The following is a 21,501-nucleotide window of genomic DNA, read 5'->3' on the forward strand; positions in this document are numbered from 1 at the left end:
ACTTATTGAGTTATAAACAAATAAAACATAGATACCAAACCTTTGCTTTGACGAATGACCTAAAAGTCAACTTTGTCAATTAAACTTCTGATGACCATGAAAATCTCATTCTACGCATCTAATCTTCCTGATTTGAAGAGTTCAGGTATGTCCTGATCTCTCTCACAGAATTGGACGTCACTTTACCAGTCGTTTTGTACACAACTGTCTCCAAGAACTGCCAGGCAGCAAAACATTGAGCCTGGTACTCTACATCTAGGACATAATGCACTTTGAATGCACAGTCCACAGCCTTTGTCAAAGTTGGAAACAAGAATCCCTGTCTCTCTACAATAGGGAGTTTTCACAAGCACAACGCGGCCGGGAGTTAAGCGTGTCGTGTGCGAAATTTGCTTCTGCACATGATCAAATCCGAGGAACGTCCCGTCCGGGGGAAAACGAGTACGGTACTTGGCCAAAATAGCGTTCGGACCCGATGCTGGGCAGGAGTGAGCCAGCCAGTCAGCCAACCAATCAGCGATCTTGTCCCCATGCCTCCGTCCTGTACAGGAAAGCGAAACTGCATAGATATGTGGATGGGAGTCAGAGTACGGGGACTGTCACAAGTGATCGCTTCCTCGTATTCTCGGTCTTCGCGTCGTGTAGCGAAAACTTCCTAATGACAAAGGTTTGCAGTGGCTTCTTCCAGGATCCTCCCATCAGCAAGATGAAGGGCTGTGGTCTCTGCTTCCTGTCAATTTGTCCAATGTAGAAAGCCAGGTTTGTGCCCTCCTGTAAAATGAAATGGAAGTGGAAAAGAAACATGCATATACATCTCGATAAAATCTTGAAATAATCTACGCAGAAGTGTTGGGTTGAGGCATTGGTATAATGAAGTCCATCAGAACAGATATATTTCCCACACCTCTCCAATGTTCAAGGTAGAGTTCATAATAAAGTGCCTGGCCAAATTCTGCAACATTTCATTTGCAAACATATACCCTAAATTGGGTATTTTATGTAGTATATAACATCCATGTATTACATTTTCTATTCTTGCAAGGGCTAACCATGACCTGGTTGAATGAATTTTCAACTGTGTGGCCTATGGGAACTTCTGAAAGGCAATTAATTTTATTGCTGGCAAGCCCAGGCAAAAAGTATTATCAAACAAAAACTACTTCTGAATTGCATTTCATTATTTTGGGTAAGTTACTCTTTCCAATACTAGTAGTATAACAATTTTGTCCACTTACATTGTAGGAACATTAAGGAGTATGCGAGGTCTTTTTTCTTTTTGGTATGGGGGGGGGGGGGGGGGGGACACCCTGTATCACATTGGATGTATATGAGTGGTATGTGATATATTTCCAGCATCTTGCTGAATATAATGATACCATAGGTCAAGTGCAATATTTATTGATGAATGGAATATTCCTTGTTGGCGACATTTGGGACCAATTTTGCTTTTCATGCGAATTTTTTCCCCTTTTTATCAAAATGAAAAGGACATAATTGGACAAGTGTGTGATTGAGCAGTCAAACACAAAATAAAATAAATATGTATGTTGACTATGTAATATAAGATTTTTTTTCATAAAAAAAAATTATTGTGATTCACAGCATACATTAGCAACATAGTAAATTTGCATAAATATGTAGAATCCATAGACTAAACTAACAAATGAAACATCATAAACTGGGAATTTCTGTAACTATGGACCACAGCTTGATGATTTTTATATTTTGTACTGCAATGTCAAAGTCCATCTCATCATTTTAATAAGAGGGCAATACATCACTTGTTTTAGAAGATTAGCCTCCAAACAGTTAGGTACTTACAGGTTGAAAGTCGTAGAATAACTCCAACGACTCCTGAAAGGAGCACTTGCCCCACACCCTCGCAGTCCAGCCTCGGCAAACTAGCGGCAGCATGCTGAATGCAAGCGTCTCTTTTTCCTCTTTGGAGCAAAATGTATGACACAGGGGGAGTATTTTGAATGATAAGTACAAATATACCCTTTAAAAATATTAACACAATCAAGGCTGATAAAGAGAAATGCTGACAAGTATCAGCTCATATTCAGATGCTAGCTTATGTACTTATATTGTACTTGATTGCAACCAGGATTACTAACTGTGAGGAGGGGGGGGGGGGGGGGGGCTGTTTTAAAGTTGTTTGGAGGGTATTGTAGAAAATACTACACATTTTGAATGAGGGACTGATTCTGGCAACGGCATTTACTACCAAGACGGGCAAGTAATTGTGGATGAGTAGAGCCAAACTTGTAAGGCCAAGCATTAGAATTATAATGCTGTAATAATCATTATGCTATTCTACAAAGCAGCAATCAGAGTTACCATGAACTTGGATGAAAGAAAGTTGAATGGTGTTGACAGCCAGTGCCTTAATAAGAATAATCTTGCACTACTGTTAAGTGCTTAACAAAGACTATTGCAATATGAATGACATTTGGGCTTTTGCAGGAGGTTCATGTCATATTCTGGCATTGCATAAAGCAAGATCAGTTAATACGCATATATCTTAATTAGATTAGCAAGAGCAAGGGATGTTCAAGGTCCAGTGATTTTTATTCCAAGTATTGTAGTAGGAAAAAGAAAGCAAAAACTTTAATAGTTCATAAAAGACTTCTCTGTTAATGTTATCCTATAATGACAAAAGCTTGATTATCATGTGAGTTGATCAGGCAGTGGAGAAGAAAAGGGGAATGGTAGATGAAGGAGGCAAGGACAAACCGTCCAGAAGTTTCAGTGTACATGAACTGTGTGGCCGTGGGGTGCTATAATGTGAGAGAGGGGCAGGAGACAGCCTCTCCCAAATAATTGTCCAAGCTGTAGTTACAGTCATTAAAGCTGCACTACCGCATGTGATACAAGGAGCAAAAGAAGCTTGTATGAGCACAATTAAAGATGTTCTGAATCCACATGTCATCTCTTGAGGATTCAGTTCCAGCAGGACGAGGTCCAACATGAGCTAAGGAGGGACAATCTCTGCCTGACTGGCCTGCCAGAGGGGGCTGAGGAGACAGAGGAAGAGCTTACTGAGGGCGAGTCAAATGTTGCCAAGGAAGTTGGCTTAGACATTTGGAAAGAGAACATCTCATCTTCGTGATCTTGTCCTCATCTTGGGGAAAAGGCAAGAAGGAAAGAGCAGGCAGATCAAAGTCCACTTTATTGCAAACAAAAGGAACAAACTGTATTCTGGGCATTCTAGTCTGAAAGGAAAAGAGAATATGAAAAGTGTGTACATCAATGAAGATCTAAAGGCATGCTATGTGTCACTCGATCAGTGCATGATAAATGCCAAGGAAGCTCATGATGTCGAATCGGCAACAAAACCAAATACGGGAACATGACATGCAAGTTGAATGATGGACAAAGCTGAGTCATCAAGAGCCCGGATGATCTCTTTGATATTGGCTTTGAAATTACAGATCCACTTCAGTTTTTGCAGGTTTTTGCGAAAGTCTTAGAAATTAATTAACATGCATTGAATGAATTTCTCGGTCTAACAATTTTTTTTTTTATAGTCATGTACATACTGTAAGTATTTTGTTAATGCTGTTAATAAATTCACCTCAACTTAAACGCAAAAAAGGAAAGGGTGGTACTGGGGCTGTAGATTAGAATCTCTACACAGAGCAATACTGTACCTTGGGAAAGGCCATCGGTGTCACCCGTGTGACGAATAAGCAGCGTTTGCTACGATGGACATCTTGATTCCCCATACTAGAGTACTTTGTCAGCATACATGGCCATGCTGCAAACATCCTGTCTTCAGCCATGATCTCCTGGCTGAAGTCTTGCTTGATCTGTACAAATTAGGGAACAAGATTGCATTTGTAATCATATTAAGGGTGGCCCAGAAAGAATGCTATTTAAACCAAATGGAAAAAAATATAATACTCAAGTTAATAACAAAAACATAAATGACGGAGTGAATTATGCATGATCATTAGCTTCTGCAAAAATGTTCATTCTATAAACATTTTTCTCACAAGTTTGTGTGAATTTGCACAATGTGCTTCGTTTGGCATGGAAATCTTGACAGAAGAAAGCTCCTTTAACTTTGCATAGAAACTTATTCGAAAGTGACAAAAGTGCCAAAAATTGGTCCCAAACCACCTACCTATACGAAACAAATAGAACTCTACTAAGGTACCAGTATATTATTACTACAGGCATTAAGTTTACGTGTGGTGCATAGACTATATTGTGCGTTAAAAACACCACAATCTGTTTTCTGTCTTTATCTTCATTTTCTATAGGGGTTCTAGGCCTTTTTTTTCTACTGGAAGCTTACGTAGACCTTAATTCATCGAGCATCATTGATGGCAATGATGCTCAGTAAAGAATGAATTGCTCCAGTAAAAGTAGCAGAACTTAACTTGCACTTTAGTATTGGATTTTGGTTGTACGGTTGGACTACTACTCATCGACCGCCCAATGTTTATTTGCTTGATAAGAATATTTAACACTGAAATTCATGCAAAAAACTTGACCTGCGTGATTGAGAAAATCCAGAGCTAGGCTATCAAATGCCTTTGTTCCCTTTTCGATTCGAAGTTTCAGTGCAAAAATATTGCCGTCGAACTTGCGTGGCCTCGTTTCAGCTCCCCGCAGTAACGCTCCTTATTGAGATCGACCGCTGTTTTTGCATTGACAATGCACGCAAACCGAGTTGTATTGAACACCGTGTTGTACGAAGCTTTTTAGAAACTTCCATAGACATTATATTACGATTCGGTGAAAATATTCATTCGAAATTTTGTCCTTCATTAAAACCATTAACTTTGTTAATGAACGGTGAATTTTCGCGTTTTCCCACACCATCCTCATCAACAGTCAAAGCCAATCCATTTTTATGTGCTTTGCGTGCAGTGAAGTGCGTACTAACCCTAAGCGTTCAGTGCGCCAATTAATACACGGTCGGCTTATTACAAGAGGGTAGTCGATGTAGTAGGGCTATCATACAGCCGACCATAAGTTCTAAATTATGAGGTAGGAAATGATCGAGACAGGTCATTGTGTAATTGAACTTAGCTAGCATTAGCAGTCTAAAATATAGGCCCTAGCCCTTGACTAGACTAGGCCCTAGCATTGCCTAGCTAGGCCCTAACCGTCACGTTAGACCCTATGCCTAACTAACTTGTTACATGTAGATTTCTACATCATCGAACTCGGACACTGCGCCTATATTGTGCATGATGTGATACGGTGCCTGTATAGTCTTACTGTTACAACTTAGATTAGAAACGAATAGGTTACTGTACTGTGTCAACTATGGGAATATTCCGTACGCTGATTTAGATGATTAGTTTTTGTAAAAGAAATTCGTATTTTATGTGAAGTTTTGAAAATGTATGTAAGGATTGAATTATGCAAGTGTTTATACAAGCACGAGTTGGTTGAAAAACATAATGTACGTACCGGTACAGACGACCTTAAACTTAACGTGCCAGTTTGCATAGATCTAACGTTACATGCATGAAGGCGAGGCGTAGCGCAGCCCGGCCAAGAACCCAAAGCGTGAGCCGTGACTAGCTTCATACTAGGGTGTCTGATCGCGCACTGCTAACCCTCGACCAAAACGCGCCCCTATCTCATAACACGCAAGTCCCATAGAATGCAATGGAGCCGCGCGCCTACGCCGTTTTGACCCAGCATTTTTGAGCAAAATTTCGCCTTTATTGCCAAATCCCCAGACCATGCCATTAACGAATCCTAACAAATTTGGTATCATATGAAAGAGGAAGTTTTTCTCCATATCCTATCAGAACGGCGGTACATGAATCCGACGATAAATTGATGTAAAAATCGATAGAAGCACATCTATCCCCATATCTCAGCGTCTGCTTCGGTATTTGTATTGCCGTGAGACATACTAGTAGTTGAGGACATGCTGAATCCCATGGTGCCGCTAGTTTTTCGCTAGCTCCACGCCTAGGTGTGGGGATATCGCCTTGAAGATACCCCTTGCAATAATTTTTTGGTCACAGCGAACGTTTTAGGCGGGGCTTCGTATGCAAGAATCCATAGTAACTTCGCGCGAAGGGGCTAATGCATATGTAAATTTGATTACGCATCGCCGTCTAAAACCATATGGCCTCTACGGTTGTATGGGGATGGATTGCGTGTGCATGCGGCGCGCGCCAGATGCTGCCAGCAGAGCTAGAGAGCTACCACTGTGTGTGTGTCACTACGTTTGTGTGTGTATGTGTTGTGTATGATGTGCATATCACGAGGCAGGAAACTGGGCTGTCGCTTGCGATAGCTCCTACAACACGCATCACATAGCATGCACTCTGTACTGTACATATCGAATACAGTCACGCTCACAAATCACGTACGTCTTGCAAAACAACCAGACTCTACTAAATTTCTGTCTACTACTATTAGTTTACTTGTGGATTGGTTATGATCTTATCGTTGTTCATTTATATTTCGAAAGTGCACTCGCAATGCTCGAGTCACTGGCACTAAGCCGAGAAATCGGTTGTGAATACAATCATGTCCGCTTAGCCAAGTGCGAACGAAGTAGGCCTTAGCTAACGTTACTGTGGTGGTAGCGGCAGCGGTGTATTACGAACACCCGATCGACAAAAAGGGCGTGGAAAAGATTTCGGAAGACTCTTATTTGGCCATTTTTGCATGTACGAATAGTGGTAATGTGGCATCAATTCCAAGCCTGTGGCTGTAGAGGTTGTAGCTTGTGCATTTCACGCGAGCTGCGTGCACCTGCTCTCGACAATCGACTGCATATTTCTTCGAACCATGCTCGCCATGCCGGCTCCCCTGGCCTACAATCGCGATGCTCTCCGCTCGGCTCCCCGAACTTTACCGGCGGGGCTGCGCTAGCTGCCTAGCTGCTGCTAGCTAGCTGCGCCTGCATACATACGCGGGGTTCGTACGTGTTGTAGGGCGCTCAATACGGTACATGTGAATCGAATGTAAACTGAATACCGAGCACGTACGTACGCACGCAGCGCACACAGGGTATGACAAGACATAGGGGGAGTGGCTTCTGCGCTTGTTACGCGTATTTTCTAACCGCTGTACGCTCATTATCTGATCGCTGGAGATCCACACGCGAATGCAGCTTTTCGGCGTTGTTTGCAAACATGATTTGGGTCACATTTTCATGCGTGCTCGTAAAAAAAGGGGGTGATATTGCTGTGATTTCAAAGTTAAATTTCTCAAGATAGAAACATCATTTCGCCATGAAATTTGAAATATGTCTTAATGATGTAAGTCTCTTTCATATGAAATAATTCACAATTCGTTTCTCACAGAATTTCAAAAGTTACAAAAATGCTCCAGACACCCTATTCATACATCATGCAAATTACAGATGGGCATGAAGCGATGTAACTATATCAGTTAAATAAATAAATACCTTGGAATGACTGGCAAAGTTCTTCTATAGCTAGACCCCATTCGCTGAGAATGTTCGTGACTCCATATAGCTGCATTGCAGTCATCGTCACCGCCGTCCATCATGATGAATAGCCGCGGTCCATAGCTATACGTACATAAACGTGTGACGTACGTGACGTGTGTGTGTGAGGCGCGGTGGCCGCCCGACCGGCTGCGGCGATCGGATCGGATGAAACGAAGGATATACATGCAAGCCCGCTGATTGGTTCATGACTATCACATGACTTTTGCCCATCAATTTCTAAACAACGATGTTTAATTGTTTGGACAATCATTCCGAATTGTTTTTAAACAACCGCTGTTTAAGGCAATCAAGCTCCAATTTTCTATATTTAAACAACATTGTTTAGAATTTTAAACAACAATATTTTAAACAACGAAATTTTACACAGCGTTCTAACAGTGTATGGTGACATTGATGTGAGATGTGGCATTGAGCGTTTACAATCATAAGATTCAAGACATATATTGATTGTGTTAAATAGGTTTATTAACCGACGATGATTTGTTTGACTTAGACAGAATATTGAAAGTTCATTATGTTTATCCTGCTTGTAGATTACACCAGATACATAACAGGATACATAACAGCAATACTTATGATTATAGATAACACAGCTATTCTCATGAGTTAGTTAGAATAGATATAAACGTTGTTTAAATATTCTGGCCTTAATTACGTTATCAGGAAAGAAAGAAAATATTCATTATCGTCTTACTATTTCTGTGTAGAGCTGAAATAGAGTATACTGATTTGTATGGCGTGTTATATAGATAATTTTCTTCTTGTTTGTATCTTACAGGAACCACTCATTCCAACACAGTTGTTGAATATATCACACTAGCAAGCGCAAGTTTGCAGTATGCACAGTTACATATCGCTGATAATGCTGTGTAACAGAATAAAGAACCCACATCACGTTAAACCGAGGATTTCTTTGTTCTTTTATTGCAACAACGTGTCCATCTGAAGAGATTGCATACGAATCCATCACAATTATCTTGATATCATTTGGTATTTTGCTGGTAAAATATAACTTAAACAGGATACAATTTGTAGTCAATTCATTATGTACAACTTTCTGTAGGACACAGCTAGTTGTTGTTTTCTTTTACTGCGCAGGCCGCTATCAAGCCAAACCACCAAGTTTAACCAAGTACAAGTACACAGTATAACAACTTAGGATCTCCACCGCCTTAAATAACAACTAATAGTATATCTCCAAGGGATCGTTGTGTGAGCAAAAACCACGTCGGCGTGCCTGATGTAGAGATTCAATTGGTGGTTGCAGCTACCGATACGTATTACATAATATTGTACTTGTAGAACAATATGATGCAAATATTGACATTTTGTATAATTATTAATATACTTCAGCACATCCGTTTACGATCTTTGTTCGCAAAATCGATGGAGGCAATTAAGCAGCGTACGTGGTTACAGATGCGGATCAGTCGCACAAGTCACCCCCTTTACTTCCCCTCTTTCCCCCTTTCCCTCAGAGGTACCCACATGTTACAACCATAGTCTTTTGAGTGGGTACCTCCACTTTTTTTTTCACAGAGTGTATAATAGAGTGCATGTTTCTTTTTGTACTTAACATGTAGACATGAACATGTTATCCCATTCTGACTATGTATATTATCAACGACTTGCATGTCAAATGTATCATAATGTTTCTTGAACATTCTATTGGGAAAAAAAGTGAAAATAAAGTTTGAAAGTTTGAAAAGTTTGAAATAAGCAGTTTTCGTTAATAGTAACAGTAATAGCAATAACAATGACAATAGTATTGCCACCACCACCACTACTACTACTGCAATAATAATAACAATAATAGTTATTATAACAATAATGAAATAATCATAGTACTCATGATAGCAATAATGGTGTTAATAAAGATATTCACACACTTCATTCATATCTCTCTAAAAAATCGAGTGAAAATATTCACTCTTGAAGGAGTGAATAAAAAAAAGAGTGAACTTAGAGTGAAATTGGAGTGAATTTTGAGTGAAAATGTTCATTTTCACTCGTTTTGGAGTGACCTCAGGGATCACTCAAAGTGGAGTGATCCCTGGAGGTATCTATAGAAACTAAAAAGACAAAATTCACTCCAATTTCAATTTTTTTTTTGAGAGAGAGAGTATGCCTATAATATTGTCGCTTTTTTTTGAAAATTAAGTGATATCAGTTTTCCAGTTATGTTCATTGATTTGTGTACAAATGTGTACAAACTATTATTTTCGTTGTCGACTGTTCCAAGAAAGGAAGTCATGGGTGATTTCTTGTCTCGAAGTCCGAGCAGTATCGTAAAAACACACACAAAAGAATAGCGTATACGCATAGAAAGTTTTGAGACGATGGAGCTATGCTAGCAGTTCACCCGTATGAACTTCACTATAATCAGCATTACCATGTGTCTACCATGAGGGAGAAAACAAAAACAAAAACAAAAAAAAATTAATGCAACCGATAGCTCTGATTCCCAATTAACGCACATTTATGGAAGCGATTTGAAGCGATCTGGCGTTTTATCACTTTTTGTTATTTGGCGCAAGATGATTTCATTTATTAGAATACATAACCAACAGAAATTTACACGATATTAGCGAAATTCAAGATCTTTTCATAAAGTTGGAGCTTCGAGCATCACATCAGAGTGACAAATGCATCTGACGAGTTATTATACATGCGTTCATATGAAACTGACACATCACTGCATATTTGAATTATGATCAGTATTATAGTCATATGGTGCTCTAGCTCCATATCAAGCCTAGACAAAAGTAGGGAATTTATCATGAGCAATGTTCCAGCTTCGTCTGTCGACGCCTGACAGTGCAATGATTGCACCTTCTATGTACTTTGTGTGTGTGTAGGCCCTATATACATTGTATATGTGTGTGTGTGTGTGTGGTGTGTGTGTGTGTGTGTGTGTGTGTGTGTGTGTTTGTATGTGGGTGTGCTGTATATATGAAATTGAACGAAATTCGAATAAAGAATTATGAAAAATACCGTTACTCACAAAAGTCTTAAGTGCATGCTACAGTACAAGACATAATTAAGATTTATTCTGAAAGGAACTGAAAGCGAGGTCACAGACGGTCGTTGTTGACGTCTAAAAAAAAAGTAGTTTCTCGTCATAAGTATAACGTGTCAGAAATTGTACACTCTATTCTTATGTTATTCAACTTTCCAACTTGTCTTATGAAAACATATTTTCATATTAACTATTGCGCTGATATAATGTGACCTAGTTTAGTAACCATTTCATAAACCATTGTACTTCTTATAACGTTTTGCTCGTAGTACCAAAAACGTGATAGAAGAATCTAGCAACTATATAGGAAGAGGTGGTAAACGTATAGGTATATAGGATTTAGGACATTACCTAATCTTACCGTTATCTTATCTCCTTGTTGACGGGAAAAGAGGGAGCTTGATGTAAGAACCCTGTACTGCACCTAAGGAAGAAAACACATTTCTGCTGTTAGGATCGAAGTTATTGAATTGCATGAAATTCTTCCTTGGAGATGTTTTCATTGCAACTGATTGACAAATTGCGCTTATAAGATTTAGGACATGACGAGTATAGGGTAAGTTAGGTAATATTAATTTTATGGTATTACCTGTAGATATTTACCAGTTTTATTAGATGTCATTTACCTGACGTATTGATACCGTGAAGTTTACGTCAGTTTTTCCGACGTATTCATGATAATATAAGCGACGTATTAACGACGTATATTTAAGTCAATTTCAGCGTTTAGGACGAATTAACGACGTATATAATTTTAAATTTACATTTACATTTACATCCACGTACAATGTGCCCTACATCGACGTAAATGTAAATTTCCGTCTATGCAGGGCCATGGCCGGCGCAGCCATGGGGGCCGTGGGGGCTCGGGTCCCCACACTTTTTGTGCACCATACAAAGGAACACATAAGGTGTCATCACTTTGGGCCCCCACACTTTTTTTAACCCGGAAGTACGTTGTAAGTGGCACTAAAATAGAAATAGATGGAGATCTTGAAGTATGGCAGCGGTAAGGTTATATTTTTTCTCTGAACACTCTTTTTTGTTTTTTTTTTTTGTTTTTTTTTTTTGTTTTTTTTTTGTTTTTTTTTTTTTTTTGCTTGTCAGGTAAAAACACCCGGAAAATGGAAGGGGAGAGAATGAGCTGAGGATTTTTTTTTTTTTTTTTTTTTTTTTTTTTTGGCTTGTTAGCTCATGAAACCCGGAAGTGGGCCCCCACACCTTTGAAAACGCTGCGCCGGCCCTGACAATTTGTCACAATCAGTTGCAAAGATCAAAGTTGTTAGTGTACACCTGACTTGTCGTTGGCCGCCAAATCAAAAATGTTGTAAACGTCGGCTTATGTGTCTGTTCGTGCTCATAGGTACATGTAAATAAACAGTGTTTGATTTCTGCGCTAGAGTCTCTGGGGAAACAGAGATAGAGAGATAGATTGAAATCAAAAGCCTTCTGACTTTGAAGGTCATAATCGCTCCCTTTCGACGGCGAGGCTCACATAATTAAAGCTTGAAAAATCTATCAAACAGAAGAGTACACGGGAATCTACACTCTACCCATAATAAGTTACCAATTATTAATAACTTTCTTTGTTCACGTCATCACTATAATGCACTAATGGCTTCATGGAAGATATCAGTGCCAATCATTACGGGACGACTTTGAATTTACTAGTGAATTTCGCTACCAGTGTTTGCTTGCGAAAATACCAACCAATCAGCAGACCGATATGCCAAGAAGCTCACGCATAATACATTAATTTTCGTAATGACGGCTGATAGACGAGTCTAACTAATCAGTGCTGAATTATTCAGTCGAATGAGTTAAAGGGAAATTCCGAAGCAGCTGAAAGGTAGCTTGAAATGAAAATGAAATAATATTTCAAAAGCACAAGATTAAACATTTCAAGCAAAATCGGATAAAAATCATAGAACTTACAAAATTTGAAGTGTCGCTAATCTTCATGAAAGAGCTCTTGACCATTCAATAGAAATATGGAAATAGTGAAACGATGATGTCATCCCCTCACAACTTGATTTCCTAAGGGCCCTGGAATAAAAATGCGGCAGTTCTCAGCTCCCTGTGCTCATGCCTGGTCAGCATACTAACACTAGAATCGTGAGGGTATTCAACATCTTATACGTCTAACGGGATTGCAGCTGCGGGTGTGTCCCACTCACTGATAATGTGGCTTTTCTCCCTTGCTCGTGGGACTTGTTTGTCTGTTGTCGGACTTATGGGCCCTTTTGCCTATTGTCGAACTCATGGGCATGATTTGCCCATAGTGTCGAGCTCACGGGCTGTATGATTCATGTAACTTTTTTTTTCAATTTCGAGCTTGTGAGCTGTATGACTCGTGGGTGACGGGCTCGTAGGATGGCCTCAATAAATGTGCAACCACGCACACTGAAAAGGTGTATCAGTGGTAAAGTATTAGTTTGAATGAACGCGCCACCTTGACAACTCACGTTTGCTCCCGTCACTGATGCCTTCATAAAGCTCTGTGAAGTTGGCAGCGGCATATTGCAGTGTGTTCACAGGGTGAAGTTGTACTCTTCTGTACTAACATTGTCTCGAAAAGAAGAATGGGGATCCTACCGGTCTTGAAATTGTTCTTTTTACTATGTGCAGTGCGCGGTGAGTCCTTGTTATGAGCTATTCCATTCGCTCTTTTCCATACGAAAAGATTCAATACTTATGACGAACATTTTCGCTCTATTTATTTGTGTTTGTTACGAAAAAAAACCAGAAAACCAATTAGGAGGTAAACAAATGAGATATACGTCTTTTTTAAATAGCAACCAATAAGGTCAACTGCAATGTTACTATTAATTAACATTTTGAATAGACAAACATATAGAACCTGCATTAAAGTAACGTTCTTCTGCTGCAAATGGCAAAACAGCCGGGTTAGGTATTATCAAGGAGGTTTGAAAAATGGAGTTCCAACTGGCTTTAAACATTCAAACAGCTGTCAGTTTTCTTTTTTCTTTTCAAAGGAATTGCACTGGTGCATTTGTGACTTTGATGATCGGGGGTCAATGTCGCCGTCTTTCCGAGCAAAGAGATGATTCATTTGAAACGCTAACATAATGTTGGCTATATTTGTGACCCTGCACCTCAAAACAAACAAAAAGTCGCCAGACATGAATTTTTAGTTAAGACCATATTCTGAAAGAGCAGACTTTAAGCTTTAAGATTATGTATAACCCAAATCAAATGGACTCTCCTAACCTATCTAAATATTGGAAAGAAAGCACAAACTCAGGAAAAGTGTGAACTGAGAAAAGAGGCTCTGAAGTACAGTGTCTATTCAAGTGCTTAATCTTTACCAGTCCGTGCTGGCTGTGCGATGAATGGGACAAAAAACAGGAAGTAAACCACCACAGTAACAACAATGAAGGGATAATCTGATTGAACTGAAATTAGGATTGCCTCATTAACACATTCTCTCCATAATTAATGCCAACTTTCAAAGCAGTAGCATTATCTTTTCAAAAGTTATTGGAGTTGAAAGTGAAGAGTGCATGTGGACAAGGTTTTTCAGAAATGAAAAAGGGATTCTAAAGACACACCTAATCACACTATTCTTCCAAGAATGTTCGAGATAAACTGCTAAAAAACACACTTTCCTGCCCGTTTTATGATACCAAATTTGAGCATAATGTAAAAGAAGATCCGCTCTTTCAGAAAATATGAAAAAGTCAAGTTCGGCTAGGTTGACCCATTTCACTTATTTTCAGTCCTCACGCGAAATCAGTGTGTGCGACTTTATGTTCGTTTTGAGGTGAACGGTCACATTTTGTTTGTTTTTGTATGAAGAGAAATTAAATTTCAGCTAATGATAAGACATATGAAAAAGAAAGTAACTCCTGTCCAGGATTATGTCAAAAAGTATAAATCTGAGCCGTACGTTGTGAAAATATTTGAACTGCACCCTTACTGGAAAGTCGATTTTATCATCTTTCCGATCACTTCCGACAAATGAAACTGGTATGGTATAATCTTCAAGTGTAGTTCTTGATTAAGTTATACTTATGTTAGATTAGTATAAAAACATGTAAAGTTTGGTAATTTTAATTCTTATTTCATCAATTTTTGTGGAATTTTTATTCGCGCATCCCTATGTCTGTACATTTATGTACTGCTCATGTTTCATAAGAAGGAACAGCGAAAAGTAATTACCATCATAAAGACATATCTTCCATTGAGAGTGACGAGTCCATGATGCAATGCCACATGAATCAATTGTCTTCCTATCTGTGAGGCAGCTCCGGTTCAGCACATACTTCAAATATTTCTTAGTGGCGGCATCAAACATGGGATAAAAGGGAATAACACTGTTGTTACTCCATCTCTTGAACCTCCTTGGTATTATAGAAAGAAAAAGGTGTAACTTGTTTTTGACTAAATCTACAGTCAGCAGCGAAACAAACAAAAAAAGAAATATGGAACGCATATCCCATCAATTCATTCCTCAACAGTTGAAAAGTGAACACGAATCACGAAATAGTACAGTAAAGAATAAGACTTTGATTGTGAACATTAGAGTTGAAGTATTCCATTGCAGAGCCCACAATGTTCAGTGGCAGCGTTATAGTTATGTAGAGGCGGTAAACGGGGGTCAATTCAGTGGTGAAACCAAAAAAAAAAAAAAATAGGGTAGTTTGGAAGAATTTGAAAAGACAAAAATAAACACTCGGGATCATCAAGCAATCTTGCGCTGGATGTAATAGATTCAAAAGAGATCTAAAGATGATATCAAGATCAGGTAGGTGTTAGAGATTAAGAAGAAACAAGAATGGACACTAGTATTGTGCAGATGCTATACATTTATAATCTTTCTGTGCCTTCTACCGACAGTATTGCCCCTTTCGGCGGGATCCGAAGGTGTCTGTGCTGGCTCCAATTGTCCTGCCTTTATGTGTCCGACCATGCGGGACGAAGTCGCTGGAGACGAAATCCAACTGGAACTGCAGCAAATAGAGCGACCGCCAATCAAGTCCCTTGAAGAATTCGGGATTCCCAGCAGCTTGACCCACTGGCAGTGTGTGAGACCTCGTGAAGGTAAAATATAACACCATAAGATTTTGACCATCCAAGCTCTTGTAAATACGGACGCAGATAAGTTCAAGGGCCGATAGAAGACGAGATTACTTCCTCTCCTCGAAAACGAAATCCGAGATCTCATCATCTCGGCTTCTCTGGTCCGAGCAGTTGAAATATGAGACCTCGTAATCTTCATAGTTCGGGCTCGAGAAGGCGAGAAGGGGAAAGGATCTTGTCTTTTTAACTTCTTGGATCCGAGAAGGCAAGTAAGTTACTTGTGAGATCTCAACATTTCGATGAGAAGGCGAGAGGGCGATTTTTTTTTTCGATCTCATCATTTCGACCTCTTCAGGTTCGAGAAGGTAAGGGGGTGACTAACCTTGTGAGATGTCGTCATGTCGACTTTTTCAGGTTTAAGTTTAGGTAAGTGAGTGACTTGTGAGATCTCGTCATTTCGACCTTTTCGGTCAATTCAACAGTCCTTATTTTTTCTCCCAGTACTTGAAGCAGAGGTCGTAGATATTGTCAATTCTTTTAGCCCAAGAAGAGTACAGGTCATGATGGGATTTCTAATCACCTCATGAAATGTATTGTAAACGAAATACTATCACCCTTAGTTCACATTTTGAATTTATCTTTATTGACTGGTATTGTGCCAATTAAAATGAAAATTGCTAAAGTTATCCCAGTCTATAAGAAAGGCAGAGAGGATGAGTTAGGAAATTATCGACCAATATCGCTTCTGTCATCCTTTTCTAAATAACTTGAGAAGGTGATTTATAATCGTTTAATCAAATTTGTAAACGATTGTGATATTTTAGCTGATAATCAATTCGGGTTCCGGAAAAAACATGCAACCACCCATGCTATATTACTACTGGTTGAGAAAGTTGTAAGAGCTATAGACACAAAGTCGCATACAGTCGGTCTGTTTCTGGACTACTCCAAGGCCTTTGACACAATAGATCACGAAATTCTTTTGTATAAACTAAATCATTACGGTATTCGTGGAAAGGCCTTGGAGTAGTTCAGAAGTTATCTTACCGGTCGATCTCAATTTGTTTCCGTAAATAACATCCTGAATCTGATATAAACTCGATTTGTTGTCGTGTTCCACAGGGCTCCCTCTTAGGTCCTCTTTTATTCATTTATACATCAATGACTTCCGTAACTCATCCTCTCTGCTGTCTTTTCTTCTGTTCGCAGATGATACAAGTCTCTTTTATTCTCACTCAGATCCTTATGTTTTGCTCGATTCTCTAAATAATGAACTTAAGTTGGTGTTTGAGTGGATTCAGGCAAATAAATTGTCGCTTAACATAAATAAGACCAATTATATGGTTTTCAGTAACACAATAAAATCTCTTCCAGGTTTAGTTTTAATGAACGGTTTACAGTTAAATCAAATAGATTCAACACAATTTTTAGGTATTTATATTGACAGTAACCTTTCATGGAAGGTACATGTTGATTATTTATGTAAATTGTTGTGCAAGAATGTTGGAATTATTCACAAACTGAAATATCTCTTCCCAAAGCCAATATTGCATTCTCTTTATACAACTTTATTATTACCTTACTTGAATTACGGAATATTAGCCTAGGGGAATTGCTCAAAGACTAAAATTGATTCGTTATTTTTGGTTCAGAAAAAGGTCTTGCGGATTATAAATCGAGCACAATTTTTTGATCATACTGATGAATTGTTTGTTTCAAGTAAATTGTTAAAAATTTCTGATTTGTATTTATATCATGTTGGAATTTTCATGTATGTAATAAGTTGAATACTGGTGACCTTCCTGGTATATTTTCCTCATTGTTTGTGAAAAACAGTGATATTCATACTTACCCTACAAGACACAGGGAATCCTATTATTTTTCTCCTGTTCGTACAGTTTTAGCCCTTAAGACAATTACATCTGCCGGCCCTTCTTTCTGGAATGAGTTAGATTCGGTTCGGTTGCACTCAAGTTCTTTATGCTCCTTTAAGAAAAATCTCAAAGCCAATTTTCTAAAATCCTATGTGTAATTATTTTGCCGTAATCGCTTAATTTTTTTTTTTGCATATACTTAAATGATGCCTCGCTCGGATGACCTCACCAGTTTGATTAACTTGCTACTTTTTTAAGCATTTATACCAGAAGTTAATCATAAAACATTATATGCTATACTTTGTACATCCCGTAAACATTGTAATATTCTCGATATTTTGAATTTTGCATGTTACGTCACTTCTGACTTTGATATACTGTACTAAAACCCTATGTTATATTTTTGGAACCCACATCCTACAAGCTTTGCTTTTTAGTGGGTTCCTCATATTACACGTTAATTATATGTCCTTATACATTTGTGCATTATTGGTTCAAACTGACCATTGTGTGAAAAACATTTCTGCTTCAAATCAAATGGAATATAAAACTTGTACGAAATGTGGAATATGGAACGTGAATTAAAAAGTATCGATTAAAAAAATCTCGGCAAAATCCGAGATGTTGTTTTTTTTTTTAACTTGTCAGGTCCAAGTAAACGACATGAACGAGTGGCAAGTTGTGAAATCTCGTCATTCCGACCTTTTCGGAATCGAGAAGGCGAGAGGGCGATTTGTTATATATCGTCATTTCGACCTGTTTGTGTTCGAGAAAGCAAGGAAGTGGTTTGTGAGTTATGTCGTCATTTCGACCTTTTTGGGTTCGAGAAGGCAAGAGGTCGATTTGTTTGATCTCGTCATTTCGACCTCTTCTGCTCATCTCGGCAAAATCTGAGATGTTGTCTTTTTAACTTCTACGAGGTACGAGTCATGTTGACCTTTACAGGACTGGTTTGAGAAGGCAAGGAGGTGGCTTGTGAGATCTCGTCATCTCGACCTTTTCGGGTTCGAGAAATTGAGAAGGCTTCCTTGGCAAACGTGCGTACATAAACGAGTGACATTACGATGCAAAAGTAAAAAGAAGAGGTACAAGTAAAGCAATGTGACAAAATGACACACACACACACTCATTCACACACACACACACACACACACACGCACACACACACTCACTCATACACAAATATACACACATAGCTCTGATGCTACTTTCTAAGCACTTTTGATCCACTTTTCCCGATTTATTACGGAAGTGCAATGAATCAATGATAATAGTTATTGATAATAACATGCTAATAGAGAAAAAACATTAAACAGGGGCTCCCTGTTCACGAAGGGTCTTTATTTTGTTTTGTATCGTGCATTTTTTCGCCCTTTGAGTCCACTTTTGATTTTTTTTTTTTCATTTCGATCAAAATGTCTATTCCTTTGCAGGACAAAACCACCTTAAACTATACTAGTTTTCGACGTTGAGGGGGGTCAATATCCTGAATAGCGAAAGATACAGGCAGAGGGTTTGGAAGCCAGACTAAAATTGGCCGCGCAATTGGCCGCGCATTTGGCCCAGTTTGCGTTTACACCAAGAAAAGGCCGGGCTCGGCCGTGGCCGAGACCACCTCCAGAGCGAGGCCAAATGCGAGGCCAATTTGGGCCTCGCATTTGGCCTTTTGCGCGTTTTCGCGGCCGTGCCCAGCCCCGCTTCAGTGAAAACGCGCAAAAGGCCAAATGCGAGGCCCAAATTGGCCTCGCATTTGGCCTCGCTCTGGACGTGGTCTCGGCCTTTTCTTGGTGTAAACGCAAACTGGGCCAAATGCGCGGCCAATTGCGCGGCCAATTATAGTCTGGCTTCCAAACCCTCTGCCTGTATCTTTTGCTATTCAGAATATTAACCCCCTCAACGTCGAAAACTAGTATAGTTTAAGGTGGTAGTCCTGCAAAGGATTCTTTCCTTCGGCGAAGGTCTTTGCCCGAACGGCGACTTCGTCGCCATGGAATTCATTTGGCAAAGGGTCTGAAAACCAGACAATACCAAATTGCGTGTGAACCCGGCTACTCTATAGCCGGGTTCACTCGTACAAAATAGCGGGATGACGATCGCGATGCACATCCCGAGTTTTTTTGCGAGCGTCCACACGTACCAAATTAACGGGATAGCGATCGCGATCGGTATCCCGCTAATTTGGCGAGCGTCCACACGTACCGAATTATCCCGCTAATTGCCGATAGAGATAACAGCAAAGCCTGCAAACTGGGTCACACAGCGCCCTTCTCTATCACTGCCTGCGCGCACTTACCTTTGTCCATTGTCTTTTACGCGTCAGTGGTGTGGTTCGCGCGCTGTTGTTGTTGTGTTCCAAAGAGGTGAAGGACCTCTTCGCAGGGGCCTCGCTGTTGTGATGTGCGCATTGCATGATGGGATGTAAAAACTCGAGATTCTAATCCCGACCGTTCACACGTACCAGCGCGGGGCCAATTATCCCGCTAATTGACGAACCAGCGCAAGATTTCTTGGGATTAGCATCGCGATGCTTATCCCGCTAATTTTCGGGTTTTTTCTGTCCACACGTGCAAAAAACTCGGGATGACGATCGCGATGCAAATCTCGAGATTTGTATCCCGCTAATTGGTGCACGTGTGAACCCGGCTTATAGGTATAATCTCTTTGGTGTAAACGCAAACTGGGCCAAATGCGCGGCCAATTGCGCGGCCAATTTTAGTCTGGCTTCCAAACCCTCTGCCTGTATCTTTCGCTATTCAGGATATTAACCCCCTCAACGTCGAAAACTAGTATAGTTTAAAGGTACTAGCCCACATTTGCAAACCCACGAAAATCAAAACTGCATAAAACAGGTCCAATATGACTTCAAGTACAAGTTATAACAGTAACATACCTTACCTGTTGCTCTTTGTCTATACCATTCGATAAAAGAGAGAAAATCATCGTTTTAAAATCAATTTTCAAACCGGGTCAACCCGACCCAAAATCGAATTACGAGCGCGGGCTAGCTACGTACTAACTGCGACCAGCCCCAACGTGCAGCGTTGGGGCTGTGCCGTTTTCGCATTCAGATCGAGGAGTTGTACAAAACGGGTGCCGTTTCGGCGCTATATTTCCTTAATTTTTCAACAAAAACTACTAGGAATACTTACATGGGTCGATTAAACCTAAATGATTAATTTCGGCGACTGTTTGATGCATTTCATTGCTTATGATGCAGAAAATTTTGTCTTATAACGCGAATATCTTCAGCTCACCGATGCTCACTGAAACTCACAATCACTTGCACAGGCGCACAGCATGCATGCAGTGCAGTGCATTGAGAGCATGCGTAATGCGTACTAATGGATATAGCAGCAGTCTTCTCCACTGTTGCACTAGGGTAGGCCGCTTATTACTCCTAAAAATATGTAGAAAATTTTGCAGTTTCTAGATAAATGGGTGAGAAAAACCAAGTCGAAAAGGTAATGTATTAATTGTCACTGTGTTTATGATAGAAATTTAGCCGTGCTTTATTTGTGAAGTCGCCGTAAATGTGGCAGTGATTTTTGCTCCCGCTCAGCTGCGAGGTAGCCGCCAAGACCGCGCCTTGCGGCGCGGTCTCCGGGGCTAGCTACTAGTTCGTACATGTAACTTACACTTGTATCGCATGCAAGTAGTACGTACGTGGACCGGAGCTAGCGAGCGTTATACGCATGCATACGGTGTATTTTCATTTATTTTTATGAAAGTAATGGACTAATTGAAACGAAATTTTGCACAGGTGTTACTGCAATCATACCCAAACTCCATGCTAACTATGAGACCAATTGCTGCAGGTTTACACATGTGGGCTAATACCTTTAAGGTGGTTTTGTCCTGCAAAGCATTCTTTCCTTCGGCAAAGGCCTTTGCCCGAACGGCGACTTCGTCGCCACGGAATTCATTTGGCAAAGGGTCTGAAAACCAGACAATACCAAATTGCATTTGTTTACAAGCAGAGCGCCACTACGACAAAATATTGAAAGGTTTGAATCGAAAGCGCGGCCGAGCCCAGCAGTGTAAACGGACAAAATTACGGGGCTCGGTCGCGCAATTGAGGTCGGGCTGTAAACAGGGTCTTGGTA

Source organism: Diadema antillarum, unplaced genomic scaffold (genome assembly GCF_040938485.1).
Source record: "Diadema antillarum isolate AM-2024a unplaced genomic scaffold, OU_Dant_1.0 seq00000246_RagTag, whole genome shotgun sequence".
In the NCBI taxonomy this organism is placed as follows: Eukaryota; Metazoa; Echinodermata; class Echinoidea; order Diadematoida; family Diadematidae; genus Diadema; species Diadema antillarum.